The following is an 18,642-nucleotide window of genomic DNA, read 5'->3' on the forward strand; positions in this document are numbered from 1 at the left end:
TGACTGGGGAACAGGGCAACCAGAATATACGCCATCTTGGAGTGGGTGGGAGGGTAGAAATGGGGAGAAAATTTGTAATTCAAACTCTTGTGAAACTCTTGTGTAATTCAAACTCTTGAAACAAACTCTTGTGAAAATCAATGCTGAAAACTAAATATGTTAAATAAATTTTAAAAAATAAAATAATAATAAAAAAAGAATGAGGTCCCGGCTTTTTTGGATGCATGGTAAATTTTGTTCCTGTTTCTTATTTTGATATTTTCATTTTATATGTCTTTGCTTTTTAGATGTAGATTAAACAGTAGGCTGAGGGGCTTTCTTATTTTATCCATTCTGCTGCTGTCTTGAATTTTTTTTGGATGGTTTCATGCTTTCATGTGCAAAGTTATGAGAGTTTCATTTCTGTTTTATCAGTTTGGGTCTTTAGTATTGTTTTTTTGTCCTCTTTTATACCTCTTTTAAATAAGTGCTTTCCCCCTAGGATTATTTTTGCTTAAACTGCTTTGATATAACCCTATTCCCACAGTTCTCTTCCCCATCCCCAGTCCTTCCATCCTCCTTATTCCCATTTATAAGTAATGGTTAATTCAAAATCTCCCCTTTTTCCTTCCCTTTGACTTATGGTTTTTTTTCCTGAATATTTGAAAAACATAAATTTTATTGATCTCTTTTGTTTTCACAATGCCTAAATTTCCCTCCCCCTCATTACTCCCAGAGTTATTCATCCTTTAAACAGGTATCTAAGGAGCAGGTAGGTGGTGCAGTGGTTAGAGCACCAGCCCTGAAGTCAGGAGTAACTGAGTTCAGATATGACTTCAGATACTTACTATCTGGGTCACCCTGGGCAAGTCACTTAACTCCAATTGCCTAAAACAAAAACAAGCAACAGGCATTTTAAAAATCATCTACACTAGTGGATATATCAAAAAAAATCTGATAACATATTCAATTCACCTCTGCAGAAGAATGAGTATAGGTATCTTTAAAAGGAAAAATATTTGGGCCTAAGCTTGTTCTCCAAAAGTGTTTAGTGAATGAGTTAAGGCTTGATGTTCTCCACTCTTAATTCTCAGGGCTTCTTGAAGCCTTGAATCCCTCTGTTCTATGGTGTTAAAGACCTGCTCACTTCCATCCACTCTGTCTTGTGCAGATTGTCTACCTCGTCCCCAGCAGTGTTGCCCTGGCTTCTTCAGGAGAGTCCAGAGGATAAAAAGCAGCCTGTGTGCTTGTGTTTGTGTTCACAGTTCCTGGCAATGTTAAGCATGGAGAAACACCCTCTCTGTTATCTATCTTCCTCCCTCCCTCCCTGTCCTATCCTATCTCTCTCTCTATTGCTGTTTATCTGACTATTCTATTATCTATCCTATCTCTATGCTATCACTGTCCATCTGTTCTATCTATCTATCTATCTATCTATCTATCTATCTATCTATCTACCTATCAGTCCATCTGTCTGTCTATCTCTATATCTATCTACCTGCTTATCTATTTATCTGTTCTTTCTATATATCTGTATATCTATCTATCTGCCTATCTACTTCTCTATCAATCCATCTGTCTGTCTATGTATCTCTGTATCTACCTGCTTATCTATTTATCTGTTCTTTCTATGTATCTATATATCTATCTATATATCTATCTACCTATCTCTGTCTGCCTATCTTTCTATCAATATATCTACCTGTCTGTCTATGTACCTACCTAGCTATCTCTATATCTCTCTATCTACATGTCTATCTATCTCTTCTGTCTGTCTGTCTGTCTCTATATCTATCTACTTGTTTATCTATTTATCTGTCTCATCTATCTATCTCTATATCTATCTGTTTATCTGATCTATCTATATGCTTATCTTTCTATCAATCAATCTACCTGTCTGTCTATCTATGTGCTTATCTATCTCTATATCTATCCTCCTGTCTATCTGTTTGTTTTTTTCTATCTTTATCTATCTATCTATCTCTACTTAATCTCTTTACCTATCTACATATCTACCTATCAATCTACCTATCTATCTCTATCTGTCTATCCATCTATCGACTATCTCTCTCTCTTTTTCTCTATCTTTCTATCAATCTATCCACCTATCTGTCTATATCTATCTGTCTATTGATGTATGTACCTCTACCTATATCCATCTACCTACCTATCTCTCTCTTTCTATCAATCTACGTATCTATCTCTATTTCTGTCTACCAGTCTATCTGTTCTATCTGTCTATCTGTCTATCTATCTATCTGTCTGTCTGTCTGTCTCTATATCTATCTACCTGTTTATCTATTTATCTGTCTCATCTATCTATCTATCTATCTATCTATCTATCTATCTATCTGCCTATCAATCTATCTACATGTCTATCTGTTTTTCTATCTATCTGTCTATCTATCTACTTATCTATCAATCCATCTGTCTGTCTCTATATCTATCTACCTGCTTATCTATTTATCTGTCCTATTTATCTATCTATCCATCTATCTACCTATCTATCTCTATCTACCTATCTCTCTCTTTATCCATCTATCTGCCTATCTATCAATCCATCTGTCTATCTATGTACCTATCTATCTCTATATCTATCTACCTGTTTATCTGTTCTATCTCTCTCTGCTTATCTATCTTCCTGTCAATCTATCTATCTACCTGTCTGTCTATCTATGTACCTATCTCTATATCTATCTACCTGTAAATCTATCTATATGTTTGGTTTTTTTCTATCTATCTAATCTATCTATCTGTCTGTCTATCTATCTATCTCTATACCTATCTACCTACCTATCTGTCTCTATCTGCCGATCTTTCTATCAGTCTATCTACCTGTCTATCTATCTAATCTATCTGTCCTATCTGTCTCTATATCTATCTACTTATTTATCTATTTATCTGTATCATCTATCTATGTATCTATCTATCTACTTATCTACCTATCTATCTCTATCTCTATCTACCTAACTCTGTCTTTATCTATCAATCTATCTATCTATCTATCTATCTATCTATCTATCTATCTGCTTATCTATCAATCTGTCTATCTAATGTGGAACATTTTATACCATTTTATATCATTTTTAATTTCAACCAGACCCAGAGCCTGAATTAATGAGTAACTGGAAGAAGATCCTGGACCTGGGCTTCTTTGTTCTCTAGAGTTTGCTCAGGAAATACCCTTACCACTGTCAACAAGGCCAGATCAGACTGACCTAAGGACATTCTTACCCCTGTTAGCCATTAAAGGATGAGACCCTAACTACAAGAGAGAATATTAACTGACCTTTGTCAACATTCTTTACAAACCTATTCCATTAAGGAAAATCCTCATCTTGTATTATGGTTAAACATACATGGCGGTCATAAAAGTGAGGTAATACAGGCTTGCTGGGTTTGCTAAAATAATGTATATAAGTTTTCTCATTCTTTTGTTCAGACAGCCAGAGCTTATGCTCTCACTCCTTGTATGTACAAGTAAGCTAGCTTAGCTATGCATTAAGGGAAAATAATAAACAACATGGATTTTTTTGTCACCTAGCTTCTTTGCTTCCTTCAACCAAACTTCTTTCAGGTTTAACACTATGTACCTATCTATCTCTATATCTATCTATTTACCTGTTTATCTGTTCTATCTATCTGTCTATCTATCTATCTGCTTATATATCTTTCTATCAATCTATCTATCTACCTGTCTGTCTTTCTATGTATCTATCGATCTATCTCTATATCTGTCTGTCTCTCTGTCTCTATATCTATTTATCTATCTAGCTGCTTATGTATTTATCTGTTCTTTCTTTCTATGTATCTATCTATATCTGTATCTACCTACCTATCTTTCTGTGTCTATCTTTCTATCTACCTGTCTACCTATTTACCTACCTACCTATCTATCTCTATATCTATCTATCTACCTGTCTATCTAGCTGTTCTCTCTATCTGTCTGTCTGTCTCTATGTCTATCTACTTGTTTATCTATTTGTCTGTCTCATCTATCTGTCTATCTATCTATCTACCTATCTATCTCTATCTCTCTCTACCTACCTATCTCTCTCTTTATCTGCCTATCTATGTACCTATCTATCTCTATATCTATCTACCTGTTTTTCTGTTCTATCTATCTATCTATCTATCTATCCTTCTATCCATCCATCTATCTATCTATCTATCTATCTATCTATCTATCTATCTATCTATCTACCTGTTTGTTCAATTTATCTATCTATCTATCTATCTATCTATCTATCTATCTATCTATCTATCTACTTATCTATCTTGCTGTCAATCTATCTACCTGTCTGTCTATCTATGTACCTATCTATCTATCTCTATATCTGTCTACCTGTCTATCTATCTGTTTTATTCTATCTTTCTACTTATCTGTCTATCTCTATATCTATCTACCTGTTTATCTATTTATCCGTTCTATCTATGTATCTATCTTTATCTACCTACCTATCTCTCTCTATCTGCTTGTCTATCTCTATATCTATCTACCTGTCTATCTCCCTATTTACCTACCTATCTCTATATCTATGTACCTATCTATCTGTTCTGTCTGTCTCTATATCTATCTACTTGTTTATCTATTTATCTGTCTCATCTATCTATCTATCTATCTTTCCATCTAACTATCTATCTATCTACCTATCTCTCTCTTTATCTATCTATCTATCTATCTATCTATCTATCTATCTATCTATCTATCTATCTATCTATTGATCTGCCTCTCTATCTACCAATCTGTCTATCTATGTACCTATCTATCTCCATATCTATCTGACTGCCTATCTACCTAGCAATCTATATGTATATCTATGTATCTGTCTCTATATCTATCTACCTGTTTATCATTCTATCTATCTGCTTATCTACCTTTCTATCAACCTATCTATCTGCCTGCCTGTCTATTTATCTGTTTATTTTTCTATATTTCTTTCTATATATCTTTCTGTCTATCTGTCTGTGTCTATATTTATCTAGCTCCTTATGTATTTATCTGTTCTTTCTTTCAATCTATGTATTTATCTATATCTATATCTACCTACCTATCTATGTGCCTATCTTTCTATCAATCTATCTACCTGTCTGTCTATCTATGTAGGTATCTATCTCTATATCTATCTAACAGATGTATGTATCTGTTTTATCTATCTATCTATCTTTTTATTTATCTCTATATCTATCTACCTGTTTCTCTATTTATCTGTTCTATGTATCTATTTCTATCTACCTACTTATCTATTTCTATCTATCATTTTATCAGTCTACTACGTGTCTATCTACCTACCTACCTATCTCTATATCTCTCTATCTACATGTCTATTTATCTGTTCTACCTATCTATTCTATCTATCTGTCTCTATATTTATCTACCAGTTTATCTGTCTCTTCTATCTATCTATTTACCTATCTCTTTCTACCTACCTATATCTCTCTTTATCTATCTGTCTATCTTTCTATCAATCTATCTGTCTGTCTATCTATGTACCTATCTCTACATCTTTCTATCTACCTGTCTATCTGTTTGTTCTATCTTTCTATCTGGCTATCTCTGTATCTATCTACTTGTTTATCCATTTATCTGTTTTATCTATCTATCTATCTGTCTGTCTATCTATCTATCTATCTATCTATCTATCTATCTTTCTATCTGTCTGTCTGTCTGTCTATTTACCTACAGACAAACACAGTTGACTAAGAACTAACTGAAGCTGCCCTAGTCTCCACACCCAGGCCAATAAATTGCCTGGGGTTGACCAGACAATGTCACTTCTGGCCTCTGATTATTTTGTAGATCTCCCCTCATGAGATTCACAAGCTTTCTTTATGGGTTTTTGTTGTTATGCAAAACAACTCATCTCATGAAACTCTGAGATGCCTGACCCCTCCCACCTGCAGCTTAGCCATTCTCTCTGCTTCAATACCCTGTATAAACCACATTCCCAGCCCCTTCCTTGGGTACTCCAGCACTTGCTACGTGGCACCCCTGGGCTGCAATTCACTTACCCCTATTAAAGACATTCATTTTGTTGTATTGACTATTTTCATTTGACACTATCCTATGTCTATCTCTATCCTATTTATCCCTATTTATTTGAAGCCACACTTGGCCTTCTAGGTCCTCAGGGGCAGCCTTTTGACTGAGTCCAAGTTTTACAGAACCAATCCTTTTCTTAAGGGAAATTGTTCTGTGAAGTTGGGATTCAGTCAAAGGGCTGCACTTGAGGACCTAGAGGGCCACATGTGACCTCGAGGCCACAGCTTGCCCACCACTGGTAGGAAGAAACTAGCCTCCCTTCCCCCTTTCTCAGTCGGCATCTGATGTTTATGGTTGGATGGAAAGAGGGCAGTGGGTCATACTAAGCTAGCAAAGTCTCTACGGAGGAGAGGATCCACAGGCACAACCCCACAGGCCAATTTGTATGTCCCTTCTTGAAACAGACAACCATTCAACTCAGAGGAGATAATGAGTGATTCTCTCTTTGTTCTGACCACAATAAACATTGGAAATACTCTCCACACCATGCACCAGAATGCTAGCTTCTCACAGACTCTTTATAAAGCTATCTTCATAAAGTTGCTATGTAACACCCCAGCAAAAATTATTCCAGGAGGGTGAGGTTTCTGCTTAGCTCTTTCCTGTCTTCCTTCAGGTTCTTCATAGAGCCTCATGGATCACAGATAAACACACCATCTCCATGAATCCACAAGGAGAAGTATTTCACATTAAATCGTTTTCACAATTGTCATTTTGAAACTCTCCCCTCCATTGTTTTTCTCCCAACATTTGTTCTCAAATATGCAGGACAGATATTTTGAGGGTTCGAGGTGTCCCCAGAGGTGACACCTATGATCGTAACATTGGTCACAGCTACAATATTGTGAATAATGGTGGAAAGATAGACACATAACTAGATGGATGTCTTTGTGTTGGTTATGATGCTATTTTTTAATCAAGTATATTTTTAATCATCATGACATTTATTGAAGTGGCAACTTTGACTGAATCCAAACTTCACAGAACAAATCTCCTTAATAAAAGTATTTGTTCTGTAAAACTTGGACTCAGTCAAAAGGCCTCACCCACATCCATTTATTAAAGGGATTTGTTTTATGAAGTTTGGATTCAGTCGAAGGGTCATACCTGAGAACCTAGAGGGACCTGGAGGCTGCAGGTTCCCCACCTCTGCTTTAGCTCATTAAGATGAAATAAAAATAAATAAAAATTAAATATTAAATAAAAATTAATATCTAATGAATTAGATTGTGGTCTTGATTTAATTAACTCATGAATAAAAAGAAATTGCAATTATATGAAAGAAAAAAATTCTTCCCCGTAACCTTAGGTCACGACCGAGCTTGGGATTAAGAAGTTAAGTGTAGAGCTGAACCACAAGTGATACAGTCTGAAGTTGCGTGAACGACCAAGGAGTGTGGTCAGATCCCAGTTCCCATTACCTGTTACAATATATTTCTCTTGACCCTGGTTAGGTGCACTCTGTTCTTGGTTATCACTCAGATTTTAAGTTATGCTGCAGAAATCGAAATCCTGTTCTTGGAAACTATTTTTCAATTCAAATTTTGTTGTTTTTCCAATTAACAAGCACTTCTTTTCTCTCCCCACCCCCACACTCTCCATTCCAAATGATCAATTAAGAAAAGAAAGAAAAAGTAAAACCCTCAGAACAAATCTGCATGGTCAAGCAAAAAAATTCTTATATTGGCCATTTCCAAAAATGTATGTAATGTATGTGTAATTTTGCACTTGAAGGGACACAGAAAGGCATAGACAGAAAGAAAAGAAAGACATGGAGAGACAGAGAAAGATAGGGAAAGACAGAGAGGGTGCACACACATTTATTTATTAAGCATTTACTATATGCCAAGCATGATGCTAAGCCCCGGGATACAGATACAGGCCAGCAAGACAATTTGTACCTTTCAAGGGGCTTACATTCTACGGGGGACACGTTGCTGAAAGGCAGGGGGCTGGAGCAAACAAACACTGCCCCATGGGAATAAAGAAGAAAATGTCTGGAGACACCGGAGACATGAGTCCTGAGCAAACTGAAGTGTGACCCGGCCTCTCCTGAAATACTGGTCGGGACAGGCAGTCACTAATCTAAGGAGATCGGGGTCTCAGAGGTTTCTCTAGGGTGGCAAGGTGGCTAGGGAGGAAGAGAGGGAGGGGAGAGAGACAGACAGACAGACAGAGACACAGAGAGACAGAGAGACAGAGGGAGGCACAGAGACAGAGACATAGAGAGACAGGGAGAGAAAGAAAGAGACAGAGAGACAGAAGAGAGAAGGAGACAGAGAGGAGATAGACAAAAGGTTTAGAAGACAGTGAAAGGAGAGAAAGTGGAGGGGGTAGACTACTTTCTCAAGGACTTTAGAAGAGAAAGGAAGTTGGGAGAGATATAGGAAAATAGGTAAGGGAGTCCCTGCATTTGTAGGCACTAGGGAAGGCACCAGAAGACAGGGAGAAAGACTGAAGATGGAGGGTAAGGGTAGGGATGGGAAATGATAGCAGGGGCAATCTGCTAGAGAAGATTGGGGTGGGAGATGGGAAGGACTGCTTCATCAGACATAGGGGCCTGAAGGAGGAGATCATGACCTAGGGCCTTGCCCCTCCTCCTCTTCCCTCCTCTCTCAGCTGGGCATCTTGCCTTCTATTTCACTGAAAAAACTTGAGGCCATTTCCCTGAGAGCTTGCCCATCTCAGCTTGCATGCCTCTGACACAATCTCCTCCTTCAGGCCCCTATATCTGATGAAGAAGTCCTAGGGGCTTCTTTTAGGACACACAGCTAGGAGGTAACCTGGCATAGATTTGAACTCAGGAACTTGGGCTCCAAATACAACAGTCCTTCCACTGTGTCCCCCTCAGGGACCAACAGTCTTGGTCCAAGAGGTCTCAGATTAAGAGTGGAAGGAGCCCTGAGAGATGATCTAATCTACAGCATCCGCTCCAATTTTTAAAACCTTTACAGAATTAAAATAGTTTAACCTCCCCAAAAGGGTGAAGTATGTTTCATTTCAATAGATTTAACACCGCAAATAAGACTCAACTACACTGATAGCATACATTACAATTTGAAATCTGCAAAGCTGGTAGATGTTTTTGTGATATTGATTTTAAAAATATTTACTTCACACCAAAATAAAGTCAAAAAGGGTGCATGGTTTAGGAGTAAAGGCTGATACTATAAGCAATTTGGGAGAGCAAGGAATAGTTTACCTATCAGATCTGTGGGAAAGGAAAGAATTCATGACCCAACAAGAGATAGAGAGCATTACAAAATGCAAAGCTGAGAATTTTGATTATGCTAAAGTGAAAAGTTCTCATATAAACAAAGCCAATGCAACAAAGATTAGGAGGGAAGCAGAAAACTGAGAGAAAATCTTTACAACTAGTGTCTCTGATAAAGGCCTCATATCTAAAATATACAGGGAACTGAGCCAAATTTATAGGAATAAAAGTCATTGCCCAATTGGGAAATTGTTGAACAAGCAGTTTTCAGAGGAGGAAATTATAGGCATATGAAAAAATGCTCTAAATCACTATTGATTAGAGAAATGCAAATCAAAACAACTCTTAGGTACCACATCTCTCCTGTCAGATTGGCTAAAATGACAAAACAGGAAAATGATAAATGCTGGAGAGGATGTGGGAAAATTGGAACATTAATAAATTGTTGGTGGAGTTGTTAACAGATCCAGCCATTTTGGAGAGCAGTTTGGAACTATGCCCAAAGGGCTAGAAAAATGTGCACTCTTTGACCCAGCAATACCACTTCTAGGGATGTATCCCAAAGAGACCACACAAGTGGGAAAGGACCCGTAGGTACAAAAATATTTATAGCAGCTCTTTTTGTGGTGGCAAAGAACTGGAAATCAAGGGGATGCCCATCAACTGGGGAATGGCTGAACAAGTTGTGGTGTATGAAAGGAATGGAATACTATTGTGCTATAAGAAATGGGGAAGATATGGACTTCATAATAACCTGGAAAGACCTACATGATCTGATGCTGAGTGAGCAGAGCAGAACGAGGAGAACATTATACACAACCACGGGCATATCGATTCTGTGATGACTAACCTTGATAGACTTGGTTCCTGTCAGCAATACAAGGCTAAAAGGACAACTCCAAAGGACTCATGATGGAGAGAGCTAGCTACATCCAGAGAAAGAACTGGGGAGTCTGAATGTAGATTGAGGCAAACTGTTTGCTCTCTTTTTTTTCCTCTTTTTTTTGGTTTCGTTTCTTCTCTCTCATGATTCATTCCATTGGTCATAATTCTTCTTTGCCACTTGACTATTGTGTAAATAAGTTTAATGCAAAGGTTTATGTAGAATCTGTATCAGACTGCATGCCGCCTTGGGGAATGAGGGGAAGGGAGGGAAGGGAAGAAAATTTGAAACTCAAAAGCATGTAAAATTAACTGTTGTAAACCAAAATAAAAAATCTAATTAAAAAATATTTACTTTGCAGTACTGCTTTTAGGGCAGCTTGGCGATACAGTGGATAGTGTGCCAGGCCAGGGGTCAGGAAGAAGAGTCCAACCTGGCCTCAGACACTGAACTAGTTGTGTGACCCTGGGCAAGTCACTTCACCCTGTTTGCCTCCCTTTCCTCATCTGTAAAATGAGAAGGAAAAGGCAAACCGCTGCAGTAACTTTGCCAAGAAAACCCCAAGTAGGGTCAGGAAGTCATCTCCACGCTTTTTCAGATGTCAATTATAATTGAATTCCAGCTGTAGAGCAGGAGAGAAAAGTGAAGGGAACCATTCCTACAATACTAAAGCAAGGGAATGAAAAGTACAATTTTTACCGTGTCGGAACCATTTTTCGGAGTAATTGTCCTGGGTCTGGGGCATCCCACTCGCCGTCACTGAGGGGGTACATCCAAAGAAGAATGCAATGGCCATTTGTCCAGATGGCCAGTTTCGCTTCCGTTGGGCCCTTTCCCCACATTTGCCAGATGGAATCGGGGTGCTGGGCAATGACTCGGGGACACAAACGAGACGGAGCAGACCCAAAGCAGACCAGAAACATGGAATCTTTGTCAAAAATCAGTGTACTCCGACACCCCCCCCCCCCTGCTGATGTATATATAATCCCAGGCCTAGATCTCAGCATAATACGTCTATATACTGTTTCTCCAAATAAGTGGTGGGCACCACTGAGCGGGACCATAAATAGATCACACGTTTCATAGGAATGTATGTGCAGAGCCCATACCGGATTGCATGCCGTCCTGGGGAGGGAGGGGAAGAAAATTTAAAACTTATGGAAATTAATGTTGAAAACTGAAAAGGAATAAAATATTTTTAAAAACAGACCACACCAACGGCAATTTTATCATCTTAAGGTTTTTTGTGGCAGTGGGGGCAGAACGATCACTGTGTTCTCAGTTGTGAAATAATGTATCTACCTCGGCTATTTCGCACACTCACTGACTGGAACATGTGTGTTTAAAAAGTGCCTTTTCAGAAATGGTGAACAGACTGATGGTATAATGGCTAAAAGGAAACAAGTATTTTGCAGAATAACGGAGCCCTCTCTCTCACTGCGGCCCCACCCCCACCCCCGCCATGACAAACTCAGCCCATCCGGTGCATGGCGGCGTGAGGTCTCCTCACACTTGCTGGGAGGTATTTATTTAGTCCCAAGATGCCGGGGCCCTTCCAAATTGTCCTTAAACCCAAGCATAGGCATAGTTTGAACGCTATTGCCCAAATGCCCTGCATTTTGCATGTGGGGAAACTGAGGTCCATGGAGAAGAAGGTCCCGCCAGGAGGCTGACTTTTGAACTCAGACCCAGGAGCTTCCCACCACCTCATTGGAGCTTCAGGCAGTTACGTAACCTTGGCCCCAGCCCCCACCCTCTTCCCGCCTTTTCCCCGGGGAAGCAAGAGCTCCGCGGCCCACGTTGCTACCTTGCTACATTGTTACATTGCTGTCTATAAAAGGCGGGTCCGCGGCGTCCCACGCACTCGCTTCGGGAAAGCGAGAGAGGCAGCAGCTCACAGCCAGCTCCGCCCTCCGCAGCCTCGACCACCGGCCCTGGGCCTTTTCTCTTATCTTTACAGCTCCTGGGTTCCAGCCAGAGACCGGACGAGTGGGGAGGTGGCCGTCCAGCCAGCCGGCGATTCCAGCTAGCGGGTCCAGCCGTCCAGTCGGAGGTTCCAGTCTCCCAGCCGGAGGGTGCAGCCGTCCAGTCGGAGGTTCCAGCCGTCCAGCCGGTGGTTCCAGCCGTCCAGTCGGAGGTTCCAGCCGTCCAGTCGGAGATTCCAGCCGTCCAGCCGGAGGGTACAGCCGTCCAGCCGGAGGGTACAGCCGTCCAGCCGGAGGTTCCAGCCGTCCAGTCGGAGGTTCCAGCCGTCCAGCCGGAGGTTCCAGCCGTCCAGCCGGAGGGTGCAGCCGTCCAGCCGGAGGTTCCAGCCGTCCAGCCGGAGGGTGCAGCCGTCCAGCCGGAGGTTCCAGCCGTCCAGTCGGAGGTTCCAGCCGTCCAGCCGGAGGTTCCAGCCGTCCAGTCGGAGGTTCCAGCCGTCCAGCCGGAGGTTCCAGCCGTCCAGTCGGAGGGTCCAGCCGTCCAGCCGGAAACCAGAGAAGGCGGGAGTGTGCAGTCCGCAGCAGCAGAAGCTACCAGCGGAGGTGCCCCAGGCCCACTTAGCCTGTTGAGAAATGGCTGATTCGCGTATCCGAGGTGACTGGGAGAGAGCGCAGTTTAGGGAACTTGCCGCGGCCCTAGAGGGGGAGCCTGTGCTGACCTTCCGTGGGCCTAAGATGCGCAGGGGGGAGTGTGTCCTCGCAGACACCAAGGATCTGAAGGTCAGATACCTGGTGCACTTCGGCGGAGGGCGTGTGAATGCCCCAAGGGGGGAGTGGGAGGTTCCCGAGGCAGCCGCCCAGATGGAGGTTGAGCCTGCGGCCGAGCCCGCACCTGAGCTCCAGGCCCAGGCCCAGGTCGAGGCCGAGCTTGACACGAGTGGCTCGGAGGCCGGGCCCAGCAGCGGCCTCAGCCCCATCCCTGGTCGAGGCCGCAGCCTCGAGCGTAGTTACAGCCCCAAGCGGCGCCGCGGCCGCTGCCTCAGCCCCGGCTCCGGCCCCGGCCGCAGCCGTGTTACTACCCCCAGCCCCAAGCGGCGCCGCCACCGCGGCCGCAGCCCCAGCCCACGCCGCAGCCGCCCCCGCAGCCCCAGCCCCTGCCCCAGCCAACGCCCCAGCCGCAGCCGCAGCCGCAGCCGCAGCCGGAGCACCACCAGCAGCACCATCACCCTCCTCGGAGACGAGGGCCTGATGCTCCCCAGAGAGGACGACTGTAGAAGCCCGGCCGCGAGCCCGGGAGCGGGGCGTGCCGACGCCCCACTCCTAAGACAGCAGCCCTTTGCCCTCAGACAAGATCTCTGCGAAGATCAGCTCTGCTCCGCTGTTGTCACCGGTCGGTGCGAGTACCAATGGGTCCCCGAGAATCGCCTGCTCCGTTACACTGTTGCCCACATGCAGCTGGACAGCGATACCGCCCTCCAAGTGGCGGCCAAGAGAGAGCAGCAGGACTGCCCCGTCTCGTCGTCAGGGGCCAGCGCCTTCGGGGCCGCGGCCGCGGCCCCCAAGCCACTACCCAGCAAGAGGGGCCGCCGGGGGAGAAGCCGCGGGAGGGGGAGGGCCTGCTTGCAAAGGCGCGAGTCCTGGGGAGCCAGGGCGTCGGCCGGGGATTTACAGTCAGAGGGTAAGATCTACATCCCCAAAGTCTTGAAGCCCCTGCTCGTTCAAGACTGGGAAATGGTGACCTTGGGGAAAAAGCTCTTCACCCTGCCTGCTAGGAAAACCGTTGATGCCATCCTGACTGAGTATGCGTCCTTGTATGAAAATTTGGGCACTCCCGCCAAGAAGCATGCAGTCCATGAGCTGATGGCCGTAATCAAAGTGTACTTTGATTCGGTGCTGGGGACCCAGCTCCTGTACAATTTCGAGCGACCTCAGTATGCTGAGATCGTCGTCAGCCAACCCATTGCCCAAATGTCCCGGATATATGGAGGTGCCCACCTGCTGCGTGCTTTCCCGCAGATGAGCTCCATGCTGGCCGCTGCTACTCTGACTGAGGGGTGCCTTAACGTTCTGCTCAACCATCTGCATGATTTCCTAGATTACCTGGCCGACGACCCTTCTCTGTTGTGTATTGATCCCACCGACTACCAGGTGGCCACTGCTGAGTACCAGCAAATAGCTGAGTAAGGGCTTGGGGGGGCTTGGCTCCTGCCACATTCGCATTTCCTGGAGCCAATCTATGGGGTCTATCGGCCCATATCTTGCCAAAATGATCTGTTCCTATAGTGTGTTTGCATTGTTTCAGGATCGATGTTTGTTCCCTTCAGTTTCCCCTTGACTACTTCCAAGGAGATAGCCTCTCCTCTCCTTGCAGAACAGTAACTAGTGCTTGTAGTAATGGGTATAGATAGAGACTGGGACTCCCTGCCTAGATGACCACAGCTTTGCATTGTGATGGCTCCTAACCTCAGCACTTAGAACCGGTGACCAAAGTCCTTGATTGATGATGCTGAAGGTGGATATGTGTTGGGTTATCTGGTACACGGGGCTGGCTATCTGCCCCTTTTTGCAATGTGACTGTGTTTTTCTCTATGCTCCAATGACTGAACTGTTCTGTTATTTGCTGTATTGATTTCGATGCATAATTACATGATAGATCTGTATTGACAGATGTCTAACACATGTTGAAAATATATTGATTTCGTTGCAGAAAACGTTGTGCATATTTTTATTGTTCCCTGAATTCCAATAGAATCCATTTGAATGTGGCCCACCCAGCTTAGAATCACTTTAAGAGGGGGCTTTCAACTTTGCTCTGGTACTGACCCACTCTGGCCCAGTGAGACCTGGGCCTCCCAGAAGGGGGAAATGCTCAGAAATGGGGTGGGGGGCACATCCTCATTCCTTCAAGGTGATCACACCAGGTTCTTATGATGGTCCCAGGACAAGCAGCAGCCCCTGGGCCAAGGTGGTAGGACTGGTTTCTGCTGATGCCAGCTATCGAGAAATGGAGGGAAACTGGATATTTCCTCCTGAGAAGGAAGCTGGAGGGCTCATGGAGCCTTGGTGATGGCTATGCAGTCTTGCTTCTACCTCAGGGCCAGAAACCCCAGTAGGGGGGTGACACCGGTACCCCGTTTAGAAGCTTCCTGTTCTCACCCAGTGGAAGGCAGTTCCCTTTTTCAGTAAGTTCCTGTTGAACCCATGAGCTGGCAGGAATTGGCCATAGCTTGACCAGGGCCCAGGAATAGTTGCAATGGTCAGCCACAGTCCTGGGTCTACCTTATACATGCTGGCTCTCTGTGCACCCCTTCTGGACACAACATGCACACACACACACACACACACACACACACACACACACACACCCTACAGATTATCACCAGGTCATGCTGAGACTTGGAGCAGCCTCACATACTAGTGCCCACTGAGAAATGGGCAATGAGAAATGTCCAACTCCCAGACCCTCAGTTTATCTGGAAAATGGGGAGAGTTGCGCTGATACCACCTACTTCCTGGGGTCATACTGAGAAAAAGATTTTTGCCAACTTGAAAGCCTTATAGCAAAAGAGTTTGGAATTAACATTCACTAGAGAGGGTATAGACAAGAGTATGACCATTTGAATCACTTTGTGTGCATAGCTCCAAATTGCTTTCCAAAATGGTTGTGCCGATCCCCAGCTCTGCCAACAATGCTGTTGGCCAGGCCCAAACATCCTTCATTTTCCTAAGTGACTATAGCCCTATATGGGTACCTCCATTTCCACAATTCCCTTTCCTTTTCAGCTTCCTTTTATCTGTTTCTTTCTCTGGTAGAATATGTTCAAAGCGGCAGGGCCTGTCTTCCTTTTTGCTTATATGTTTATATATCCCCAAGACTTAGGGCAATGCCTGGCATATAGGCGACTTGTGGACTCATCAAGGAGCTTGGTGGCACAGTGGATAGAGCAGTGGGCCTGGAGTCAGGAAAACCTGAGTTCAAATCCAGCCTTAGACACTTCCTAGCTGTAGGCCCCTGGTTAAGTCACTTAACTTCTGATGGCCTCAGTTTCCTCAACTGCAAATTGGGGATAATAACGGCACCTACCTCCCAGAGTCACTGGGAGGATCGAAGGAGACAACCTTAAAGGACTCAGTACAATGCCTGGCACCTGGTACTACTACACAGTCGGCACTTAAATGTTTATTCTCTTCCTTGCTGAATGCCCACTCTTGAAGATCTGGATTTAAGTCCTGTTTCTGACTCATCCCAGCTGTGTGACCCTACAAAAGTCACATAGCCTCTCAGTACCCAAGCCAGTTCCCTATCACTGTAAATTATAAACAAGGTGATGAATTACCTTGTTAGAGGGTATTTGCTTACTTTGAATTCATGTGCTGATGAAATCCCACAGCTAGACCAGTTTGCCATAGGCTCCAGATTCTGCTTGCCTTGGCTACCAGTAACAGAAAGGCTGACCCTAGGCTGTTTGTCAAGCCCTAATCTCTGGGCTCACCTCCTATTATCACTGGTTGTAGACATCTTGGATATGCATAGTTCTGTGCAGGCTGTCTCCAACATAAAATGAATTCCTTGAAGGAAGAAAGTTTAGGTGCTTGATGACTAACTGCTTCCTGACTTGACTAGGCTGAACCTGTCTCTTCAGCTCTGGACTATCACCATGATTAACTAAAGAATTATTACAGTGCACTGTTTTAAAATACTGTTTGAGGTCCAGAAATGCTATCTGTTCTTTAGTCTCACCTTTTTCATTATTTGCTTCATATTCTAGCTGTTTTGTTTCTCCAAGTGGAACTTCTTGTTAATTTATCATGCTCTATTTTACCATGGGTCCCTTTTATTTATTGATCGGTGTGGCACTTAAAATGTAAATTTACTTTGGTAGTATCACCATGGTTTATTACGTTGGCACTGCCAAGCCATGAGCAGCAAATAATCCTCTAGCGAATTAAGTTGTTTTTAAGTAATGAGGACTTTTCATTGGAATTTATATAAATCTTTTGAGTTTCAGTAGATTGATCCTCAAATATTTTACTAGTTTTGTAGTTGTTTAGAATGGGATTTCTCTTTCTATTATTCCCCCTTGGATTTTGTTGTTGTTAAATGGGAATGCTATGGATTTGAGGGGGTTTATTTATAGCCTACAACAGTGCTGGGGAACCTGTGGCCTCCAGGCCGCGTGTGGCCCTCTTGGTCCTCAAGTGTGGCCCTTTGACTGAATCCAAACTTCACAGAAGAAAAATTCCCTTAATAAGAGGATTTCTTCCCAAAAAACGCACAAAAAAGAGGATTTTTTTCTGTCAAACTTGGACTGAGTCAAAAGGCTGTACCCAAGGACCTAGAAGGCCACATGTGGACTGGAGGGTGCAGGTTCCCCACCCCTACAGCCTAATTTGTAACAGGCTGCTTTCCATTTTTCTCTGCAGTATTTACCGAAAAGGAAGTGATTTCCTAAGTAATTCATGCTTTCTAAGTTATCAAAAACTCAGTAACTGAGCTCCATTTTGTCTCATCTTCCTTCTCTATTTTTTTAAACGCTACCAGATGGCTTTGATGAGTGCTCTGTTGAAAGTGGTATTACTTTATTCTTACCTTTTCTCATTATTTACTATTTGTATTTCAATTTTATATGTTACATAGATTACATTTTATATTATTTTGTGTAAAGTATAAATAATGTATAATATTATATGTTATACTTTACTGTTTATATTCATTTGCTTCACTAAAGGAAACTTTTTTATCCAGTTCTATAGTGTCCCTTAGACATATTGGTTGGTATGGCACTTGAATTGCAAATTTACTTTGGTAGTATGGCCATTTTTTATTACCTTGACACTGCCTAGAATAGCAGTGAATAATCTTACAGATATTTAGGTTGTTCTTTTATGTCTGAGGAACACTATACAATGGACTCAACAGAAATCTTTTCTCTGTTTCATTACATCGATTCCCCAATATTTTATGAGCATTGCAGGTATCTGCAATGGGATTTCCCTTTCTATTATCTCCTATTGGATTCTGGTGTTGTTAAAAAGAAATGCTACAGATTTTTGTGGGTTTATTTCATAGCCTGCAACTTTACTAAAGTCACTGATCGTCTCAATCACCGTCTTTGCTGATTCTCACCCAGGTAAATCATCCTGCCAGCAGCAGACAAGGATAGCTTTCACTCCTCTTTTTTTCACTTCTTGCTTTCATTTCTTTCTCTTACCTTATTGCTACTGATTACATTTCTAGAATAATATTAAATAATCATTTCTTCCATGAATCACTGAAGCCTTTTTGATGAGAATTTGGAGTAAAATTTTTGAATCAATATTCATTAATACTATTAATATTGATAATATTCATGTCTAGTTTTTCTTGAGTTTATTATTCCCTGGTTTAATTATTAGGAGTATATTTGCCTCATAAAATGAATCTGTTAGCATGCTTTCTCAATTTTAGGAAATAATATGTGTATTGTGGATACTAATTGTTTAAAAGTTCTATAGAATTTTAGGAATCCATCAGAACTTGGAGGTTTTTTTTATTTGGTAGTTTTTTACACCTAATTTTATTTCCTCTTTAGAAATTCTTTAAGTGTTTGGTCTTCTCTTA

The sequence above is a fragment of the Trichosurus vulpecula genome, chromosome X (genome assembly GCF_011100635.1).
Source record: "Trichosurus vulpecula isolate mTriVul1 chromosome X, mTriVul1.pri, whole genome shotgun sequence".
Taxonomy (NCBI): Eukaryota; Metazoa; Chordata; class Mammalia; order Diprotodontia; family Phalangeridae; genus Trichosurus; species Trichosurus vulpecula.